The sequence below is a fragment of the Eupeodes corollae genome, chromosome 1, assembly GCF_945859685.1.
Source record: "Eupeodes corollae chromosome 1, idEupCoro1.1, whole genome shotgun sequence".
Lineage (NCBI taxonomy): Eukaryota > Metazoa > Arthropoda > Insecta > Diptera > Syrphidae > Eupeodes > Eupeodes corollae.
Genome location: NC_079147.1, coordinates 30954224 through 30977446, shown reverse-complemented (window position 1 = coordinate 30977446; position 23223 = coordinate 30954224). Strand labels below are relative to the sequence as shown.

The 23223-nt window shown below is 28.3% G+C and overlaps 1 protein-coding gene across 1 annotated transcript in view; it reads left to right on the top strand.

Annotated features, from left to right (window-relative positions):
• LOC129941819 (elongation of very long chain fatty acids protein AAEL008004) overlaps window positions 1–23223 on the top strand; it is a 45238-nt gene that overhangs the window by 5230 nt on the left and 16785 nt on the right. The gene's annotated exons all lie outside the window — the stretch shown is intronic.

Here is a 23223-nt window from a genome sequence, read left to right as displayed (position 1 = left end):
ACAAAAAATAAAAACTTAAAAAAAAATTAACAAAAGTTGGTAAAAATTAATTTTCGACACAAATATCTTTTCAAAACTTTTAGATATTGGCTTTAAACTAATTTTATCTTTTGAAAACAAAACATTGTTGTTCAGTAAAATTAAAAAAAAAAAACGAATTGAAAGTTTTTTTAAATTGAAAGTTTTTTTTACAAAAAAAACTAAAAACATTAAAACATCTTACAAAAGTTGGTAAAAATTGACTTTCGACTCAAATATATTTTCAAAAATTGAGATTATGGCTTCCAACTAATTTTCACTTGTAAAAATATTGTTTTCAACTTCTGAAAAAATTTGAGAAAAATCGAATTAAAAGTTTTTTTTACAAAAAATAAAAACCTACAAATTGATTTTCGGCTCAAAAACCTTTTCAAAACTTTGAGATATTGGTTTTAAGCTAATCGCATCTTTTAAAAATTAAAAACCTAGTACTTCAACTTGGTAAAAATGTACTTGTGACTCAAATAGCTTTACAAAAATAAAAAAATACTGTCTTCAAACTCTTTTTATTTCACAGAAAATATTCAGTAGTTTTTTTTATAAACAACAACAGTCCGATATTTCATAAAAAAATAAAATCTACAAAAAAGTACGCAAATTTTTTTTAAAATTGATGTTTGGTTCTCGATATCTCCCAAATTAATTTAATCCAAAAAATCAAAAATTTAAGAAATGCTTCTTGAATTTGTAAAATTTGTTTTCGACTAAAAATCTATTTAACAAAACTAGATATGCAAACTAAACTATTTCTTTTTATATAAAAAATATTGTTGGTAATTTTAAAATTTTAAAGAATAATTCAACTGACAACTTTTTTAACCCAACACAAAAACCTACAAACTGTTGACAGACGGGATGAGAAGTTATCAGTGTGGGTCGCATCCCAGCCTCTTCTTTTTATTTGTATTATTAAAATTAAGGGTCAACAAATTGTGCCTTAATTTTCAATTACAACTTCTGATTTAAGAGATGCGGAACTATATCTAAAAAAAATACAATGATCTCATTTAATTTTGACCGCAACAGTATTGTTTATCAAAGCTTTAAAAAACAAATGCTATCTTGTATTGTTGAAACGAGATGAACCACTTTTCCCCTTTGCCACTTTCTATAAATGACAATGGCATCAATGAAACAGAACATTCCTTTATTAACATTAACACAACCAATTTTTCTACAATGATCAAATACTTGGTGTCGCCAAGATTTTTGGGATCCTGGGACTGTACAAGACATTATCTACAAAAGCTATATACTTAATCATACATCCAAAATTTGAGTATAGCTCCCTTCTCTGGGTTGTTGCTCCACAAAATTATATATTAATTTATACTTTGAATTAATTGGTAACAATATAATCTTTCACTAATCCCTACAGTGCAGTGTAACTTAAGTACTCGCGGTCTTAGGAAAGCCTTTATTAGTTTACCATTGAGTCTAACGTCGATTCTACTCTCAAGTATAGAGATTGTTTTTTAGCAATATTACGCAAGTGAGGAGTACCTTACCACGCTCTGTCTTTCACCTCAATGCATATACTTAACGATTCGAAACATCTCCTTTCTAACACCTCTATATTTTCTTAAAAAGTTTAGACTTCGTTCATATTTCCGCTGGCCACACAATAGGAAACTAGTAGCTCGATTTAAATTCAGTGTCGCAGAATTATAAAGTAATTAGTATTATAACAATTCCCGCCGCTTTTAAGATGAAATAAGTTGACTATGTACAATCATTATTATTACTAAAATATCATTTAATTTTTGTAGAATCTTAAAGCAGATCCAATCTTCTAATCAACCTAAAACACAACTAATCTTTGGGTAGTACTATTCTTTTATGTTGATTTAATTTGAAATTATAAAATATTCAAGATTAAAACGTTCAGCTGTTTAAAATGTCCACCCCAAGATATAAAAAAATAGACATGTGAAATATAATCATATTCTTTAGATTATAACTAAGGCAAATAATACTACAAAATGTTAAGTTGAAAGATTAAAATGTTTGTATTCAACACAAACCTTTAAGCAAAGTAAAAGGAACAAAATATTCTTTCTATGTTTCACATAAATTCGTTCTTCAATATTTGTTGGTGTATCTAATTATCACATAAATCTGTGATAACAACACACCTTTTTAGACTTGGACGAACCTGGTGTATAAGAGTCATTAATACAATCCATCTCATATCAAAACAAGTTATGTTGTAGATATTTCAATTTCCATATCGTTTTTTTCTTTTGACAATGATAATATGAACAAAATGATTAAATTAATATTATTCAAATGTGTAGAATACATCATTTGCACATTGTGCGGAAAGAGATTTAAATATTTAAAGAATTGTTTGTTGTTGTCATTCATTCAAGGATTTGTTCTAAGCGGATGTGTTAGGTTCTTAAGTCAAAAAAAAAAAAAATATTCATGAAAATACTTTTTATATATTTGATTTTGTTTATTTTTGGTATACGGATTCATTTTGTTCGTAGCATAAGGAAACTATAAAAAAGAAATATTTTTGTATTGTATTTTACTCAAAGAAAAAACTTAGCGAAAAGCATTTAAGAACCAAAATTATTTATATAGTTTTTGCATTTAATTTGATACACTCATAAAGGTATGTTCAATCAAATACCTAGATTTAGGCTCTGGTGCTTCTGTAGTTTATTTAAACAAAAAAAAGAGGCTGGGATGCTCCCTCACTGATAACTTCCTATCCCTTCTGTCAATTTGTCTTGCTTTAAAGGTTTGTAGGTTTTCGTGTTTTTTTAAACATTTTTCAACAATATTTTGCATATAATAAAAGAGCTTGATTTCAAAATCTATTTTTGTTAACGAGATGTTTAGTCAAAAACCAATTTGTAATATTTTTAGTAGCATTTTTTAAAGTTTTTATTTCTTATAAAAACATATATTAATTGGATTCATTCACGTAATATCGAGAAGCGGACATCAATTTTTACCAAATTTGGGTACTATTTTTTAAGATATTTTATAAAAAAAAGTACGGAATGTTGAAAATATATTTGAGTCGAAAATAAATGTTTACAAACTTTTATTAATTTTTGTTAGGCATTTATTTTTTTGTTAAAAAACTGTCAATTCGATTGTTCTCACAATTTTATTGAATGTTCAAAACAATATCTCCTATAAAATTAAATTAGTTTGAAGGTAATATTTTTAATTTTTGAAAAGATAATTGAGTCGAAAATCTGTTTTTAACAACTTTAATTAGGTTTTATTTTTTGTAAAAAACTGTAAACTCGATTTTTCTCAAAATTTTACCGAAGAGGTTATTCTTCATTGCACAAAATTGTTTTCCAAATAAAATAATTTTTATTCGTAAAGTTTTCGAGGTGATACATTTTTGTTAAGTTTGTTTTTGATTTATAAAAAAACTGCTAATTGATTTTTTTTCCAAAAATATACTTGTTTGGTATCACGTTACAGCATATAACATAAAATTTTATTCAAGTCTCTAGCGTTATTGGTTCGTGATATATTTAGGGTTAACCAAAATGTTCACCTTTTTTTTAAACTGCTATGAAAAAATAACATCCCACACAATTTTTTTAGAGCCCTTTCTGCAACTTTCTGCACTATTATCTGTACAACTAAATTTATTTGAAGTCGATATATATTCTGGTTCTTGATAGCTATTGACTACGAACAACAACGTCTCAAACGTACACACGTACATCCGTACACACGCACGCACAGACATCTTTCCAAGAATCTTTTATTTCGACTCTAGGGACCTTGGAAGGTGAAGAAATTTAAAAAATTTCATTTCGACAAAGCGGCCCGACAAAGCGGGCCCATTACAATAACCTCGTATGGGAAGTTAAAACAGTGTCCCTTTGTACGATTGAATTATACTAATTCTTGGTATTTTTAAAAACATCTTCCTAAATTATAAAATTTAAAGAAAATAATAACTACACCCGTATTTTTGTAACAAAAATAATAATTAATGACTGAAATAAATTGAAAAAAAAAAACAGAAAGTAATAAAGTTAAGTAAGATAAAATAAAAAAAAGCAAGCCAATATTGTCGGCCTCCTAAGAGCACCTTCTACATAATTCAAAAATTCACGGAGTTTATTTTTAGCATAATCCTAACTGTTTTGGCACTAATTTATTCTGAAAAGTTATGATTTTAAATTTAAACATTGAAAGAAATTTTCGACAATATTAGTTATTTTTTTAAGAGTTACGAGATATTCCCACTAGTATTTTCTCTGTTACTAGGTTTACTGAAAAACTCAATAGTGAGCATGTGTAAGAAAAATTCAAAAGTTATAAGATACGTATATCTTTTTAATAGGTATTTAATTGTTTTCAAAATATATTAAATCCATAAATACATACAGTTTTATTAATTATTATGTGAAATGTTATCATAAAATTCATCACAATTCCACGGCATTTAGGTTCTCCAGTCATGCAAGTTGTTGTACTTTCTCTTAGTCATTTTTATTCTTTCCTGATAAAATTGAAGAAGAGAACTCAGAGGATTGTAAAATGCACTTTATTGAAATGTCTAATCTTGATGGTAAAAGATTTCAGAAGTCACTGAATTTTAGTATGGAAATAATAGCGCAATCCGAATATTTAGTTGCAACTATGTCAGAAACCTGGCCTTATAGACTTGTAGAAAGCAACGGAACATGGTAGATTTAGGCCTTAAGAGGACCAAATGAAGGCCTAATCCATAATCAAAACCAAAACACATTCATCAACGTTTCCTTCATCTGCTAGTTTTTCTTTTCGTTCCTCATCGACATCCACTTTTTCGGTGAAGGTTGTACTTCTTTTTAATAAATGAGCCTTGGAGAGCCAAATTGATACTAGTTAAATGTGCAATACTTGGCCTCCAATAATGGGATTCCATATTCGGAAGGGAATACAAAAAGTAAAACAAGGATTTTCTTCTTTCCAGCAAAAAAAAACCTTTAAGTCCTATTGACTTTTTCTTTTAGGGAATTGTATAATTGTATTTCCGGCATCTGCTGACTTCCATAGGAAGCTGTTGTAATTGGTCTAATTTGCGAATTGATAACTTGACATTATTTAATATTTCACGTTCTCTAGAGTCTAAAAAAAAGATTTATAGTCGTACGTCCGTACGTTCGGAAAGATTTGTTTATCGTCCATATTTCAAGAACCAGGGGAGATATCGAATTCAAATTAATTTTATTATATAGATAATAGTTCAAAAAGGTGCAGTGAGGACTCTCAAAGAAATTGAGTGCGCGGTTTTTTTCAATATCAATTTACAAATTTGGTTAACACAAAATATCTCACGAACCAGTAACGCTAGTGACTTGAATTTAATTGTATATTATATATTGTGAAGTTATACGAAACTAGTATGTTTTTAAAAAAATCATTTAATGCATGTTTTTATAAATTAAAAATAAAACTGAAGAAAAGCTATTGTCACCTCGAATATTTACGAACAAAACATAATTTTTTCTCCAAAACAAATGTATGTAACGTTTTTGACATCTATTAAATTTTTTGGAATAATCTTTCTTTTTTTGTAATAAAAACCTAAACAAAAAACATTACTCAAAATTTTTTAAAAATTGATATACTGTTCTCGATATCTCGTGTATAAATGAAGGTATTGACTTCAAAATGATTTCATTTTGTGATAAATTTATTAGAAAAATGCAATTTGCATTTGTTTATAAAAATAGAAAAAATATCAAGACATGCTACTTAAATTGATAAAAATTGGTGTTCGACAAAAATTTCATTAACAAAAATAAATTTTGTAATCAAACTATTTCATTATATGTAAAATATTATTAGTAATTTTAAGATTATTTCAACTGACAATTTTGCTAACAAAACACGAAAATCTACAAACCTTATAAGCAACACTAATTGACAAACGGGATGGGAAGTTATCTTGGTTGGTGTACTTCCCAGCCTCTTTTTATTTTAGGAAATTGTCTTCGTAGCATCATCAGCTTTATGTTTAGGACCGTCTCTTGCTCAGTTCAATGCTGACCATTCTCCTATTCAAAATGTATTAAAAAACATTTGCTTGCATACTTTAACGTTCTCATCTCACCTCTTGTTCACTGTCACTAAATATGTCAAGATCCTGGAGGTCCGGGAACAGAACACAGTTTGTTTCTTTCTTATAACATTTATATAGCCCCTATCTTCTTTATTCTGATGATTAAGATGACTTATTAAAAGCTTGTTGAACTAGCTGCCATTTCTCTTCAATTTTTAATTTTTCTGTACGGTTTAAAATTAAAGAAAAGAGGCTGGGATGCGACCCACATGATAACTTACTATTTGCAGATATGTTTTGCTTAAAAGTTTGTTTGTAAATGTAGTTTTTTTCTTAATTCAAATTTATTTATTAACTTTCATAACATTTTTCAGCTGTGAGATATATTTCAAATATCAAATCTCTGAGCAAACTGCGTACTACTCACATTTTTGTAAATTTTTGAAAAAATGTAATCTATGTTATCTATCTACAATTTGTTTAATAGTTTTTCGGTGTTTTTTCTATGCGGTGCAAATGTAACAATATAAAATCGAGTTACGAGATTCTTTTTGTTAAAGTTACGAGGTTGGATAGACAACGGGGTACTAATGGAGTAACGTTTTATGCCAAATTTGAATTCAAGTTCGTTTATAGTTTTAAGAGGGATTCAAAATTTTCAAGCTTGCTGCGCTGAAGAATTTTCTATAAAATATCATTCAAAAGTCATTTTCGATAAAAGGTGATAATGCCTTTAATAATGTTGAAAAATGTTTTTCTTAGGAGATCTATGTAATTTTGTACATAATCAATAATTTTCTTAAATTTGCAAAAAAAATAATATGCATTGAGATCCATGTCTAAAATCTCTTTATTAGTATTAAATGATATTTTAAAAGGAATTTAAACTGAATTACTTAAGTTATAATAAATGTCAATTCCCAATAATTGTTGCAAGGCTAAAAATGATTAACATTTAACATCAAGTGTTATTTTAAGTAAGTGTATTTCACTAGACTGTTTGTCTGGGATTATTTCCGTTTAAGTTGAACTATGCACCCTAATAAAGATTTTATCACACGCTTTATACACAGTTTAAAATTGATACCTTTACTTAATTATTAAAAAAAGTATTAAGACGTATATTGAGTTTAGTTCTAGTTAAAAACTGCTACCATTTAAAAATGTTGTTGATCCATTAATAATAAAGTTCTCATTATATTAGCAACAAATAAAAACAAATTGAGATCAACAAGTGTTTAAAAAAGTAAACAAATTATAAAATTAATAATAATTAAATAGAAATTCATTCACCACTTACGCATTAAATTTGAAAAGGAAACAACATTTTATAATTATATGTTATTCCATTTTTACAAGTAGAGATAGGAATTATATAGTTAAATAGCTTTTTCGATGAACAAAAAGTCACATCAGTTCAATATTCAAAACAGAATGTAATATCAATGAAAATACCGTCCAAATAAAAAATAACACAATGCAATAATTAAGTAGCTAAATTTCTTCTTAAAAATTAAGACCTTATATGCACAGTTCTTAACTAAATTTGGAAAAATAGAACTTGATTTATTCATTATAGCTCCTTTATAAAACAAGATCAAAAAATTGATAAGAACATTCTGGTAAAAAATATTTCAGATAATATAATGATTATTTAGCAGAGAAATCACCACCATTTTCTGACAAAATGTATTTAAATAATAATAAAAATTAATAAACAACTAATATTTTAACTTTGGAACAAAACCTAAGGATTTTAGTTGTTTAATATTTTAAAATAAACGTAGGTACACACTTAATTGGTTTAAATTTAAAAAATTGTTAAAACAAACAGCGCCAGCGCCTTAATGTATACTCTTCGCTTGTTTAAAGCTTTTTCCGTTGGTGAATTTTTTAGAAATAGGGTGATATTTGGTTTGTTTGGTATTAAAGCACTTGTATTTATAAAAAATATATAACCAATATAAGATTATTAATAATAGCATTCATTAGTGGAAAATTACTTTAAAAATAGTTTAAAACACGAATTATATATTAATTCACACACGAAACATTGTTCAATGTCAACAATATTTTAAAATGTTAATAAAAGAGATATTTGAGAATGACATACACTTTTGTCCTGTAAGACATTTTTTTTTTTTTTTTTGTATTCGTTTTTGGGTAATACTTTGGATATATTATGGAAGCAAACAGATGTGGAAGCTTACTCGTATATCAAATCTAAAAATATTTTTTTTGGCTTAAAACTAACGTTACTAAACATGATTTCAAAACAATTTTTTCATTTTGAACCCAAGGAGCGCAAAATCAGAACGATCTGACTTCCGAAAACCTATTTCAGCTATATTTAAAGAAATGATATATATAAACATTTAAAGCACAAATTACAAACAAAATAACTTGCCACAGAAGAAAACAAAGTGATGCTGAAGTCGTTTTAAGTCGAAATACCAAAAGTGTAGATTTCCGTGTGTACGGGATCTCTTACAATTAGACTGTTGTTTGTATAAAACTTTCATTCAATAACAGTTTTCATGCACAGCAATTAAAATGTATTGTTTTAAGAAAGCCATCTTTTTGAATTATGTTCATATTCTTAAGTTAAAACTAAATAAATAAGTCGAACGAACAAGTTACACTATTTTGTAATGTCTTTTTTGTATTTGCTATGATGTATTCAATTAAACATTAAACGTTTTAGCTTCGTTTCATTCTTCTAATAGAAGCCTTATAAATATTTCTTTTTTGGTAAAAATAATACCATCATGTGTGGTACACCTCGTATATAAATATTTCAATTTCGATTTCAATAAATTATATACTGTTGGAAATGTGTAGACCATGTTTTAAACACTCATTTTTACTCACTGCGGTTAATAAGTTCAGATGCAATACCATTTTCTTAAGACTACATCCTAAAACTGAAAAAAATTAAATGTAGTTATTTTAACTCCAAAAATGTATTACCATGGGTCAAAATACCAATAAATGAAGAGGGTGCTATTATATTAACAATATTTGGTTTGAGATACAAACATTTTACGTCAGTATGTTTCTTTGTTCTCATAATACTTGAGTCGAGAACCATTTATTATTTGTTTCGTGTTTTGTTCTTTGTAGGTTTTTGTGTTTTATGAGATTAGTTGTGTCAATTGAGTTAAAAAAAAAACAACTCAAAGCTAGCAACAATATTTTGTAATGACAAATTAAGTTTGAATTCAAGTATTTGTTCTCAACATTTCTTATCAATTAAGGCAGTATTTCTCGAAAGTTTGAATTTCTTCCGTAAAAAAATACGGATTGGGTTTTTCTAAGACTATTATCTTATGTTAAAAACAAAATTTACCATAGAATGAATTCATTTTCGAGTAAATACCTTCATTTATTCACGAGACATTAAGAATCAAACTACAATTTTGTGTAGTATTTTTTGTAGATTCAAATGTTTAAAAAAAAAGAATGTTGGATCTATAACATTCTCTGTAAATTGAAAACAATTGTTTTTATAAGATTCAATTAGTTTGAAGGCAATATCTTTAATTTTTGCCAAGATATGCCATTAGAAAATCAATTTTTACCAACTTTTCATATTTTTTTTCTTTAAGTCTTAGACTGCATTCAATTATTTTAGGGTACAATAATATTTTTTTCCTAAGATACTCGAGTACTAAAAATCGATATCTCTATAAGATATGTATCTACGTTAAATAATATAATTCCGACTGAATGACGTGCGCACACACGGACATCTCTCTAAAAATCTTTGATTAAGATTCTAGGGACCTAGAAACCTCGAAAAATATCAAAATTTTCAATTTGACAAATCGGATCGGTTATAGAAATTTAATGCTTTAAGAAAGTTAAATAAATTAGGTGGCACAACAACTGGATTTACAACTCTGAATGTCACACCGATATTTTCTGTAATGCTATTGTTTGATGATTTTTGAGACAAAAGCTATGTGAAAAAGTTACATTTTATGACTGCTATAATCTCCAATAAATTTTAGTAACAATTTTGTTTGCATGTTGTGACACGTCTATTTTTCGAAATATAGATTATTTCCTGATGCATTTTTGAACTACCGCATTACATAGCTTAAAATTAATATTAAATTAAAGAAAAGTAGTACTGGCCTAAGTATGCAAAATGAATTTAAGTAAAATTAAATTTTTAGTTAACTCCTTAACTGCTGCAATGTAATAAAAATACAAATCGAACCCAAAAGCTCTAATAAACATTTCAATATATCAACGGTTTTTTATAAGGTCTTAGATAAGATTGAACTTTCAACTTTGAATTTTATGTTGTAATAGCAATTTTTATTGAGAAATGCTTTTTTTCTCACATATTAGGTGATAAGAAGATATTACCCTTAGCAATGGGGTAACATCAACATTGGGCACTCCATAATTCTTGAGTATTTAGAATCAATTCCAAAGCACAGACTACAACATACTCCAACTTCAATTCAATAGAAACTTCCAGATTTCTATACCTTTCAGATCTTTCTGGGAGGATAGGAATGCCTGGAAGATGATTCAATTCAATTTAACACAGATGGATCATTACATTACATTACATTACATTTCACACTACTCTGCACATAAATGTGCAGAGTAGAGAACACAGCACCTTGAGCAACTAAGGCCATGTAAGGTGATAACAACACAAGACATTAATACAAGACAGAAGGACAGAAGAGAAAGAACAACAGAAAGAAAGAACACATGACAACAGCACGCAGTAGGTTTCGAGACGGTCCCCCATCTTTCTACTAACCACGCTCACTGATGCTTGATTTCGGTGATCGATGGGAACCGAAGCTTTATCAGTGACTAGGCCGTTGCCCAATTTAACACAGATGGATCAAAAACGAATGAAAGTTTTATTGTGGGTTTGTACTTTGACTACTGCAATTAAGTGTCTTAATTCGCCTTAACAATCGTTGTAGCGTGTTCAAGGCGGAACTTTTGGCAATAAAAGAATTCTTGTAAATGTCATAAGACAATCTAAATCTCTGGTATGACTTCTTCACCTATTCTGTACATGTCCTGCTCTAGCTCAAAAACGCAATAATTACCTAAGAGAATTTTTCTATGACGATCTAAACGATCTCAATCATATTAACATAATCAGTCTTTCACGTTTTGTAAGGTACTGTAAATAGATTTATTGAGCATGAAACCTCAAGATTCATGTGGTATCACACTAGCCTAAGTGTGTCCTACTCCATCATGGAAAGCTACTTTAACCTAACCCAGCCAGACAATGTTACTGAAGGTATTTTAACTGTCATTCGCTGCAAATTAAATGGAGAGGTGGCTGGCTTAAGGATTAACACAAATAAGACCAAGGTAATGTCCACAGGCTAAAGCACACAAGTTATTCTAAGGCAGGGGACCATAGAGGAGGTTGAGCAATTTAATTATTTGGGAAGTATTATAGCTCTCGATTACGGAACGGACCTGGTTGTTAACAGTAGAATAAACAAAGCCCGTAGTGCATTTGGAATCCCTTCTCCTGTGTGGAGCTCTAGCAAAATATCGCTACGCACCAAGTTGAAACTCTTCCAATCTAACGTGAAATCAGTGCTGTTATATGCTTCTGAAGCATGGCAATGCTCTGCCAACATCTTGAGCAGAGTACAAATTTTGTTAACCGTTGTCTGCGCTCTATTCTGAAGATCCTGTGGCAGTAAACCATATTTAACGTTGAGGGGTTGAGGGTAATAGACGCGTTGGAAGACCAAAGACACCTTGGGGGTCATCAGTTTTGAAGGTGGCTCGGTCTCAAGGTATTCAATCGTAGCCACAGCTGAGATCAGTTGCGGTGAATCGGGATAGGTTGAAGGATCTTGTTGCTGCGTTATGCTTCAGGAGGAGTTAAAGCGCTGCTGTACTTGCAGCCGGAAAACATTATATAAATATGTATTTTATCTTTTTAGAATAACCAAAATTCATATCACCAGAGTAAGAATTATTTTGACATAAACAATTAAAAAAAGGCAAAGAAAAGGCATTTATTAAAAAATAATAGTAAAATAAACAAAAATATATTTTACTATAGTAGCATTGGACTACTAACAATTTTTTAAAGTCCTCAGGTAGCAATCTTCTTCGGTTGTCCCTTAGAAGGGCTTTGAAGGAGCTAACTGATCCCTCAACTTCAGCTGAAACAAGTGGAGCCCATGTACAACTTTCAACATTATTTACTTCAATGTTTCCTGGAAGTTTGGAATGCACATCGCCGTTTACTACATATTTTATCTGCTAAATCGTTTGAGCCCTCTGTTTCCATTGAAAATGGCAGTAAACTTTACGGCATGGATTTTACGCTTCGAGAAAGAGCACCAAGCATATTTGCGTAGAAAAACATTAATTAATGCATAAATTCGAACATTTTCCATCATTTGTATGAAAAATACAGTACTGTGCAAAACATTTGCAACTGTTCTAGTTCTCCAACATTTTTCATTAATTTTTTTTACAAAATCAAACAGCAAAATTCTTTCTTTAGTTTTCCAAACGTTTTCATATTACGTTATAATTGTTGGAAAAAAATTAACACTCTTGACTTAAACAAAAAGTAAAAAAAACTAAATACTTTAATAGTTGGTAAAATTGCTTTGCAAAACATTTGCAACTTAGACCTCACAACTAAATATCTTCTTACTTCAAGGCAAGTAAATGTTAATATTTGATTGCATGCCCTTTATTTTTAATAACCGATTCTGGGAATCGAAGGTATAAGATTCTCTATTGGGTTTAGGTCGGGAAATTGGGATGGGATTGGTAAAACCTCCATTTGTTTTTCTGTAATAAAGTTTATGACCAACTTCGTATTATGTTTGGGATCATTGTCGTGTTGGAACGTCCATTTCACAATGGGCATAAGGCAGCATGGTGTTACAAAGGATGTCTACATAGTCTTCAAACTTCATAATGCCCTCCACTTGTCGAGTTGACCCGATTCCTTTACCAGAGAAGCAATTCAAAACCAGCATTGAACCCCCTCCATGTATCTTTAGTGTATTTTCGATTTAGCCTCTTACCTCTTATTGAACTTTGATTCGTCAGAAAACAAGACCCTTTCCCATTTTTAGGGACTCCAATTGAGATGAGTTTTTGCAAAAGTCAAATGAGCTTTGACATTTTTTTTTAAATAAATCGCTCTTTTGCTATCTGAAAACCACGCAATCCAGCCTGCAGTGCGCGGCGCCTGATAGTTGATAGGTCAATGGGTAACCTAAGTTCAATTTTTTCTTCCCTGGATGATAGTTATTTTTCAATCATCTTTTACTGTGGTGTTTCGAGGCCTTCCTCCTCTATGATAGCATAACATCTTTCCAGTTTTGATGACTCTGCAAATAGTTGATTTGTGAATGGAAAATTTCTTTAAAATTTCTTTTTGTGATGCTCTTATTTTAAAACTCTCAAAATTCTGGATTTTATATAAATTAAAAAATAATATTTGTTTCCCGCCATTTCTTAAAACATTTTTTTCTCAATTTTAAAATAATGTATCTTAAAAAACCGTTTTATCGATCAAAGTTCCCGTGAAGTGAACTTACCAAACTCAAGATAAATTAGATTATCCGTTATCAAAATGGAACGAAAAGAGCAATGGCCACTAATTGCAAATGTTTTGCACAGCTGAAATCATTATTGTGTTTCTAAAAGCAGTGAATTTGTAGAATTCGCCTGTTGATCAGTGCTTTAAGATTATGAACAGTAAGGTGATACAGACAAAAGTCGAAAAAGAGTAAAAAAAATTGATTGAGATAACTTTTATATATACGAATGTTCAGTTGCAAATGTTTTGCACAGTACTGTACATTGTGTATGCTTAAAACTCTACAAGATTTTTAACTAAAGATTCACAGCTATGTGAAAATTTTCGCATTTCCTTAAATGCTAAAACAATTATTACATATTTCTTAACAAAATTTAATAAAAAATCATTAAAGGCAGAAAAGGACAACAATGGCGAAGAAATGCAAAAAATAGCAATTTTGGTATAAACAGGAAAAATAAAATACATATATTTGCAATCACCAGGGCTTGAAACATGTTTGTCGAAAGTCGATTTCATCTTTCGTTTAAACAAAAACAGGACAAAGTTAGCAAAATTCTATCCCTCCATATCACGCTCTCATAGAATAGTAGAACGCTTTGAGCCAGAAGTTCAAAGCTGAAATGTTCATAAGTCCCTGACCATTCCTTATGACATTTCATCAATGTACATATTAATTTAAGAACACTTAAGGAATGAACATAAATATAACAAAATTGTTTTTCTTTAAGCCAAATATTGTCTTATAATTAGTGACGAGATTGACAGAAATTGTCGAAGTTTTAACAAGACTTCGGAAGGAAGAAATAATCACAACATTTTTTAAGGCCAAAACCAATATGAGTTTGTGTTTTAAGGCAACTGGCTAGCTAATGGGCTAAAGTTTACAAGCTCACAAAAGTTTACAAGCTCACAAAATTGGCAGAGTTAAATTGATTATGATAAATTGGACATCACACCGCACACGCGATGCTAATATTTTTTTCAATTTTAGGCAAAATAAAATTTTGTATAGGAAATATAAAATTAAACTGTATCAAAATCTTCAAAAAAGTTTGTTAACCTATAGATGACCTTTTCATATAAACTAAATTCACAATGGTTTGAAAAAGATGTAAAAGTACTCGAATGCAAGTGATTAAAAATTGTTTAAATTAAAACACCTGAATCCAGGGTTGCATTTCATACATATTTTCAATGCTTTTGCTTATTGTTCATAACGTTAATAATTTGAAATTATCTTTTTAGACTTTACAAAAACAAATACAAAAAGTCGTATGAAAATAAGAGTTTTCCCAAAAAAGTTCGAGGTTATTGTATTTTTTTGTTTTGCCTTCAATGACTCGTCAAAGAACAAAATTCGCCAACTCATTATTTTTAAATACTTCTAATTTAGTTTAAATTTGAAATTAATTGAAGGTGTTGGAAATACCAATATTTGTATATCTATTTCTTCCGTCACTGTTTATTTTGCAAATCAAAACATTATAATTATTTAATTAAATAAATTAAGATGTTGTTATTTTCCATTTTATTTATCAAAACAAAAAAAATCAAAATATGCGATTATTGAAAACTCCAAAAATATAATTTTGAGTCATAGTTATATTTATTTTTTGTTTCAGTACCGTAAGGAAGCAAAGTCAAGATCAAAAATCGAGCGTTTAAAAAAACTCATATATTTAGTAAAATAATGATTTAATTATGGAAATTTGTTGTTTCATTTTTTCTATAGATTTTGAATTTATTCAAAGTTTTAATAAAACCAAGCCTGCAGTAATATTTTTTAATCGATCATATTGTAATTACATAATGAATGAAGTGAGTTGAACACAGTCAAATCTGCTTATGTGAACATCAATTTTTATATCATATTTTTAAACAATATTTTTTTCAAGTAATAACATAAAATAAGGGTTTCAAAGTTAAGAAAATGAGACTGTGAATTTATTCATTCACCAATTCTAAGTTTGTTATTATTAGCTCATGTTTGAAAAGTTATAAATTATAAACTATTATGACATGAGCAAAATAATAAATGCTAAGTCATCTTCCTCATAAAAACTATAATTATTATGTTTTATCCGACTCAAAATAAAAAAATGTTTTAATTTTCAACAAACTAGTGTTTCTGTAATTTATGTAAATTCAAATTATAAATAAAAATAACTTCTTTATGTGTGCTGTTACTGGGGTGAATGGAATTTCCAAAAAACGTATACATACATGCATTTGTATTTGTAAAATTATTCTTTTTATCATAAACAAATTATACTGAAATGCTTAACTATGTGTCTAATTAATTCAATTTTAAAAGTCCCTCAAAGTAATTTATAAAGCCAATGTTTTTTTTTGTCGGAATAATCAATTATACATATTTTTTTAAACAAATTTTGATTTCGTTTTCTGCAATTTTGAATTTTTTTGCAAAAATAATTATGATTTTTTTTTGTGGTTTTTGTTTAAAATTATTGTACCCAACTAGGTCACATATTCTTGCTTTTATAATCAAAAAAAACTGATTCATCTTTTAGGTACTTATTTACTAAAAACTTGATTTTTTTTTTACATAATTTAATTTCATTTTGTTTAATTTACTTTACTTTTATTTTATTAGAATATGTTTAGTAAAGTTCTTCGTTATTTTTGCGTTTTACAACAGCAGTTTGAAAGAAGGTTGTTAATCTTTTACATTTTCAAACAAAAATGAGATTTAAATTAAATTTAAAAAGAGACTGAGGTGCAAATCACACTGATAACTTTCCATACCGTCTATCGATTTGTCTTGCTTTAAAAGAGTGTAGGTTCTCGTGTTGGGTTCAAAAAGTAGTCAGTTGAATAATTGTTAATAATTTCAAAATTACCAACAATATTATTCATATAATGTATTAGATTAGTTTTAAAATATAGTTTTGTTAAATAGATTTTTTATTTTTAGTAGGAAACACATTTTTACTAATTTATTTGCGTAGCATTTTTTTTTGTAGATTTTATTTTTTTATGAAAAACAAGACTGTTAATATTTATAAAAAAAGAACTGAATATCGAAAATGTATTTTTTATTTTTTGTAAAAAAACTGTCATTTCGATTTTTCTCAAAATTTTATTGAATGTTGCCAATAATATTTTTTAAAAGATAAAAGTTAATTGAATTTGAAAAGTTATTTTAGTCGAACATCTTTTTTTACTAACTTTTATTAATTTTATTTAGGTTTTTATTTTTTATAAGAAACCTGTCAATAAGATTTTTCTCTAAAATTTACCAGATGTCAAAAACGTTATTTTTCGTTATTCTTTCGAATTGAAAGTTTTTTAACAAAAAATAAAACCATAAAAACGCATTTCTAAAATTCGTCAAAATTGATTTTCGACTTAAATGTCTTTTCAAAAATTAAAAATATTGGTTTCAAACTTATTTTATCTCACACAAAATATTGTTTTTGACTTTCAGTGAATTTTTGATAACAAAAACAACAAAAATAATCTACGAAAAAGAGTACGAACATTTGGTAAAAATGATGTTCGGTCCTCGATATCAATTGAACCATAGAAGGTATTGACTTCAAATTGATTTCATTCATCTAATTTGTATTTGTTTATATAAGAAATACATTTTTATAAGAAATGCTACTAAAAATGATAAAAATTGGTTAAAGGCTAAGAAATCTTGTTATTAAAATTAAATTTTGAAATTAAACTATGTATATCATCATATGCAAAATATTGATATTAATTTTTAAATTGTTTAGAATAATTCAATTGAAAACCTTTTTTACAAAACATGAAAACCTACAAACCTTTCAAGCAAGACAAATCGACAGACGGGATTGGAAGTTATCAGTCTGGGTCGCATCCCAGCCTTTTTTTATTAAATTAATGTTAAAACAGAAAAGAATTTTTTTTAATTTTGAAAATGCTAATTTTATTCCTTTTACTGGTATGTTTTTAAAATTATGTATTTTTGAACTATGTTATCTTAATCCCTTGACCCGTTATTGTTATTGAATCTTCAACAAAGAAATGTAATCGTCAATGGGCAGTCATCTAGGACCAATCTTATTTATTTAATTTATAAATGAGTTTGTTTAGATCATAAAAATTCGTCAGTCCATATATATGCTGATGACTATAAACTTTTCAAAAGAATGAACTTTTCAAATGAATGAAATCTAACCGTCTACTTTTGCAATAACATGTTTCAATCTTGTTCCTTAAGTAGAGTTTCAACTTTTACTGACTTTGGTGTAGTCTTAAACTCGAAACTTACATTTACTGAGCATATTAGTTTTGTTGTTAGAAAAGCAAATAGAGATTAAGAGATTTAATCGTGATTCTGAATCACATTGCGACAGCTATTACTTCGAACGAAGACAAATACTTTGAAAGTACACGCTTCATTCCATCAGAGGCATTCCTCTTCATAGACAGGTGCGGTCTTATAACGAACATATTTTCAGCTGCGCTAATTTATCCCATATTGGGTACTATCTCTAATTAAGACTTATTTCAAAAGCAATTCTTATCGTGAAAAGTGCTTAACCGTTTGGATTTCCTTCACATCATTCCATGGACACAGTAGTGGTTTAAATTTGAAAGTAGCTATATAGGCTCTAGTTCTCTACGGATTGTTGCTCCTTCTAATTGCTATATTAAATGACAAAAAATTAATACAATTTTTTGAAGTAAATAATTCTAGAACATAACATTTATTTTTATAGTTTTTTATGTTTCAATTTTATTTTACTTATATAAACATAATATGTATTATAAATAAATATATATTTATACAAAACTAACAACATTCTTATATAAAATTTAAAGTGAATTTCCCATATCTGTTTTAAAGTTTACACGATATTAAACGGTTAACTGAAATAACTGTTTGTATTTTGTGAGATAGAAAAAATGTTGGCATTATTTTTCTTAACTTAAAGCTCAATTGTTTTTCAGATATTTGGGTTTAAGTTTTTGAAAGTACAATTTTGGGTGCTACGCTTTGGAGGAAGACATTTGAAAAAAAATGAGTGATGACACATTGTATGGCATTAATGTTAACCTTAAAATTGATGTATAATGCAACAAAAGTTGAAAATCAATACCATGTAATAAACATTACTTATATCAAAATACACCTTAATTTTGTAGGAGACTTGGGCAGATGTAAACAAAGGGTATGATCATGAATTTATAAAACTTTGAATTTGCTATAGACGTAGAGTTTCATCCTCTATAATATTTATAAACAGATCTTAAAATTCTCCCCATTGCGTTTTTGTACACACGTTTTAAGAAACAGTTCTTATTATTGATTAATTTGAATGTAATACGAATGGCTTAAATACTTAAAAGAATTGGGCAATGTGAATCAAATGATTCGATCTTGGAACAAAAATGTACAACGGTCTTATCGTTAAAATATTAATATTTTTCTTCCAAGGTGTACGTAGACCAAAAATTTTTTCACTAATGTTACTTGCAATCCACGCCATAGGCATTTGATTGATAAAAAATCAATCACTTATTCTACTTGAAAAATCAATCAAATTCAGATTTTTAACATACTAGCTGACCCGGCCTCGCATTGCTGTGGCTAACGTTATTTTGTCATATTTCATTGATGTAAACCATGTAAGCGGAACGGTACAGGGACATCATACATAGATGCCATTTGTAAAAAAAACACATACAAAATTGCTGCTAGCACATAAAATTGAAACAGTAAAATTCACTGTATTTTGTTTACTACAAAATAAATGTAATCAATAATAATCAATAAATTGTTGCAAATTTAAAACGTTTGGAAGTCAACAGATGTCACTATCGGTTAGAATAGTTTGGAGCTAACAAATAATTGTGATTTTCAAATAACAGACAAATAATATTGCGATCATAAATTGAGATGTAAGCTATCCTATCTATCAAGTTCGATCAAACTGCACACGGTGATTAAATCCGGTTAAGTAGTTTAGGAGTCTATAATAATGTGTCAACGGTCTGATAGTCTAAATAAGACAACTACGTACGCCGACCATCTATTTGCTTACAGAAAAGCCTGAAAAGTTGATATTATTAGATTTCCTTACAATGAAAATAAACGTCTATCTAAAATTCCGAGAGAATTCTGTTTTGTACTCCATTGGCTAGGGCCACACGATATTATGTGGAGTGGCGCAAGATGGTCGTTGATCCTCACGGGTAGCGATTAATCAGCAAAAACTATTGAATTAGGAGAAGCCGGAAAGGCATTAATAAAATTTAAGTTAGTTGTATGTCACGTTTATAAGTAGGCTAGTTTTATAAATGTATGCCCAGCTTTAAGATAGTCGACAAAAAATACAATAAAAGTGCATAGGACGCCATGCTAAAGGTATAGAGACCTGTTCTTGTGCCACTTAAAATGTTTGTTTCACTTCTCACTTTTCTTCTCATGAACAGTGCTTAGCCATTACAATTTGGCATACAAAAAGAGTTCTCTACGGACTTTTGCGCCTCATAATTTATTTATTATACACATATGACTTAAAACCTAAATAAAATTTTGAAGTGGATGTTTTCAAAATATAAAATGTATTTTTAAAGTTGTTTATGTTTCAACTTTCTATAACATATTTCGCATTTAGAGTTAACACGAACAAAAATGGTATCAAATGAAATTTGATATTGAACTTTGCAGATTCTCGAAATTACTGTTTATACCCTATTTCAAAATGCATCTAACTATTCCAAAAGTAGAAAATGTAAGTCATAGCGTTTAAACATAAATTTAGGAAATCTTGCTTTGGGATTTATTAAGTGAAATCAAATTATACTTATTTGGAGTTACTATTTTGTATCAAAATATACATATGCTTGGTCGAATTCAATATAAATTAAAATTTTATCATTTTTCGACGTTTCAACGTCCATAGAATCTAAATCAAAAATGGTTAGAAAGATGTTTGGTGTGCGTGTGTACGTCCGTACTCAACAAACATTAGAGATATTGAAGCCAAATACGTTTTGTGTTACAGATAATATATATCCAAATATGCAAAACGGCTTTAAAAAAATTGGGTTTTCAACAGTCAGTTTTTTTTTATACAAATTAAATTCTATAAAAATACTGCACACAATTAGGAAAAAATGAATTTCGATACCTCGCTACTTAATGAAGGTATTGATTTCAAAATGATTTCTTTGTGTGCTAAAATTTGTTTTTAACACAAAACAATGCTCTTTAAACCATAATTTATACAAGAAATACAAAATAAATCTTTCAAATGCTATTAAAACCTACAAAACAAAAAATGGTTTTCGACACAAATATCTTTTCAAAACATTGAAATTATGGCTTCCAACTAATTTTCACTTATAAGAAAAGAAATATTTTTTTCAACATTCGGAAAAATTTTACAAAAAATCGAATTGACAGTTTAAAAAAAAAAAAAAAAAAAAACAAATTAATAAAACTTGGTAAAAATTTACTTTCGAATTAAATAGCTTTTTAAGAAATTGAAAATATTGACTTCAAACTTTTTTTATTTCACAGAAAATATTGTTTTCCACATTCAGTAGTTTTTTTTTATAAAAGTCCAATAGTCTACAAAAAATAGTAGGTACTCAAATTTTTTAAAAAATGATGTTCGGGTCTTGATATCTCTTAAACTTATTTCATTCATCCAATTTGTAAAAAATCGACAAAATCTATTTAACAAAAATAGATTTTCAAAGTAAACTATTTCCTTATATGAAAAATATTGTGAGTAATTTTAAAACTTTTAAGAATAATTCAACTGACAACATTTTTAACCCAACACGAAAACCTACGAACTTTTAAGCAAGACAAATCGACAGACGGAATGGAAAGTTATCAGTGTGGGTCGCAGGCTCTTTTATTAAATGTTTGATAAAAACACAATACATGAACAAGAACTTCTTATTAAATAAATATTTTTCAAAAAGACTCATTTGTAGGTACATACATATATGTAATTTTTGCTTCATTATTTTTTTTGAAAATCACACCTATTGTTATGACAACAAAGACAACTATTTTTATTATTTTATTTTCAAATAGCAAGTTTCCGGTTCCGGTATATTTTTTAATAAACAATTCAATTTTGCTTGCACATACATATGTGTTAATTTTTTAGAACTAGCGGTTCGGTTCAAAAATTTCAATATAAAAATTCAAGTTCTTGTGCCCTTACACAAATATTTTTATTATATTTTTTTCATGTGTGTAGGCGTTCTTCCGGGCCCATTCATAATAACAAAATATATCTAAATAACTCGTTGTTGAAGTTTCCTTCTGCAAGAATAAAAGGTTCTTTTATAGGAACGTGCAAAATATAATTTTATATATTATATCGGTTCAACTTCGATGGAACTTCTATAATAATATATGGCTCTTAATCAAATTGATATTAGCATGCACATAATTTAAACCAGAATCCGCATTGATTTTGCCCCGAAACCAAACATTCAAAACTAACGTACCTAATAGAAGATTCTAAAGAAATATATATGTATAACTCTTCTAATCAATATTATTACCAGTTTTATCTTCTTCTTCTACTCTTTTTTTTGTATATTTCTAAAGCAAATATCAAAAACAAAATAAACTTGTTTCCCTTTCTTTTTATCTTTTTGGCCGGTATTTTGAATTTTAAATTTCTGTTCAATATTATAGAGAGAATTACTCTTGTTTTTAATCTTCTAATTTTTAGATTTTTTTTATCTAGATAAATTTATATAAACTTGTTCTTTAAAAACCAATCTTTAAAATACAAGGTCAAATATCTAACAAATCAATTTAAAGCTAAATTTTATCGAAACTTCATTACGGAGTGTTTTTATTTTTTATTTAAATACAAAATAAGAAACACAAATTCTTGACCTTGATCATGAAAAAGACTATACGAATTTTCATTTGACCGCCATTACGACCGGTCGGAGTTGACAACCACCCCTGACCTAGTCTTCAATTTTTGTTACAAACAAAAATCTTTTATCTTCATACCATTTCTCAAAAATCTAAGAATTGATTACAAACAAAAAAGAAACATAAAATAAAACAAATAATCCGGAAATAAATTTTAAAGAATCAAATAACCCCCATATTCAAAAATCAACCAACCAACCATCATCGTCAACAGAAGATCCTTGAAAATCGGTACTAGCAACAGAAACAGAAAGAGAAACAGCAAAAGCAACAGCATCGGCCATACATAACTTTATAGCCATTTCCTGCATCTATTCTCGATTCTTTTACATAAATTCACTTCCTCACAAATTTGTATCTTTTCATCGAAAAAATATTATAGCCATCAATGATTATACAATTCAGTCGGAATCACATATGAGTTAATGACCTATGGTCACTAATAACATGCAGCGGAATCGAAAAAGACCTCTACTAAGGTCACTCGATCGGTGGATCGATTCATGAGTTTGCATAAATTTAAAGTTAAAAATAAAGTTAGAGACTTGAGACAACCGTATCTTTGCATAGGCTTGAAATTAGTGCAAGTAATCGAGACAAAATATCTGTCCAAACAAGCTTCAAGTCTTCAAGACATCTCTTTGA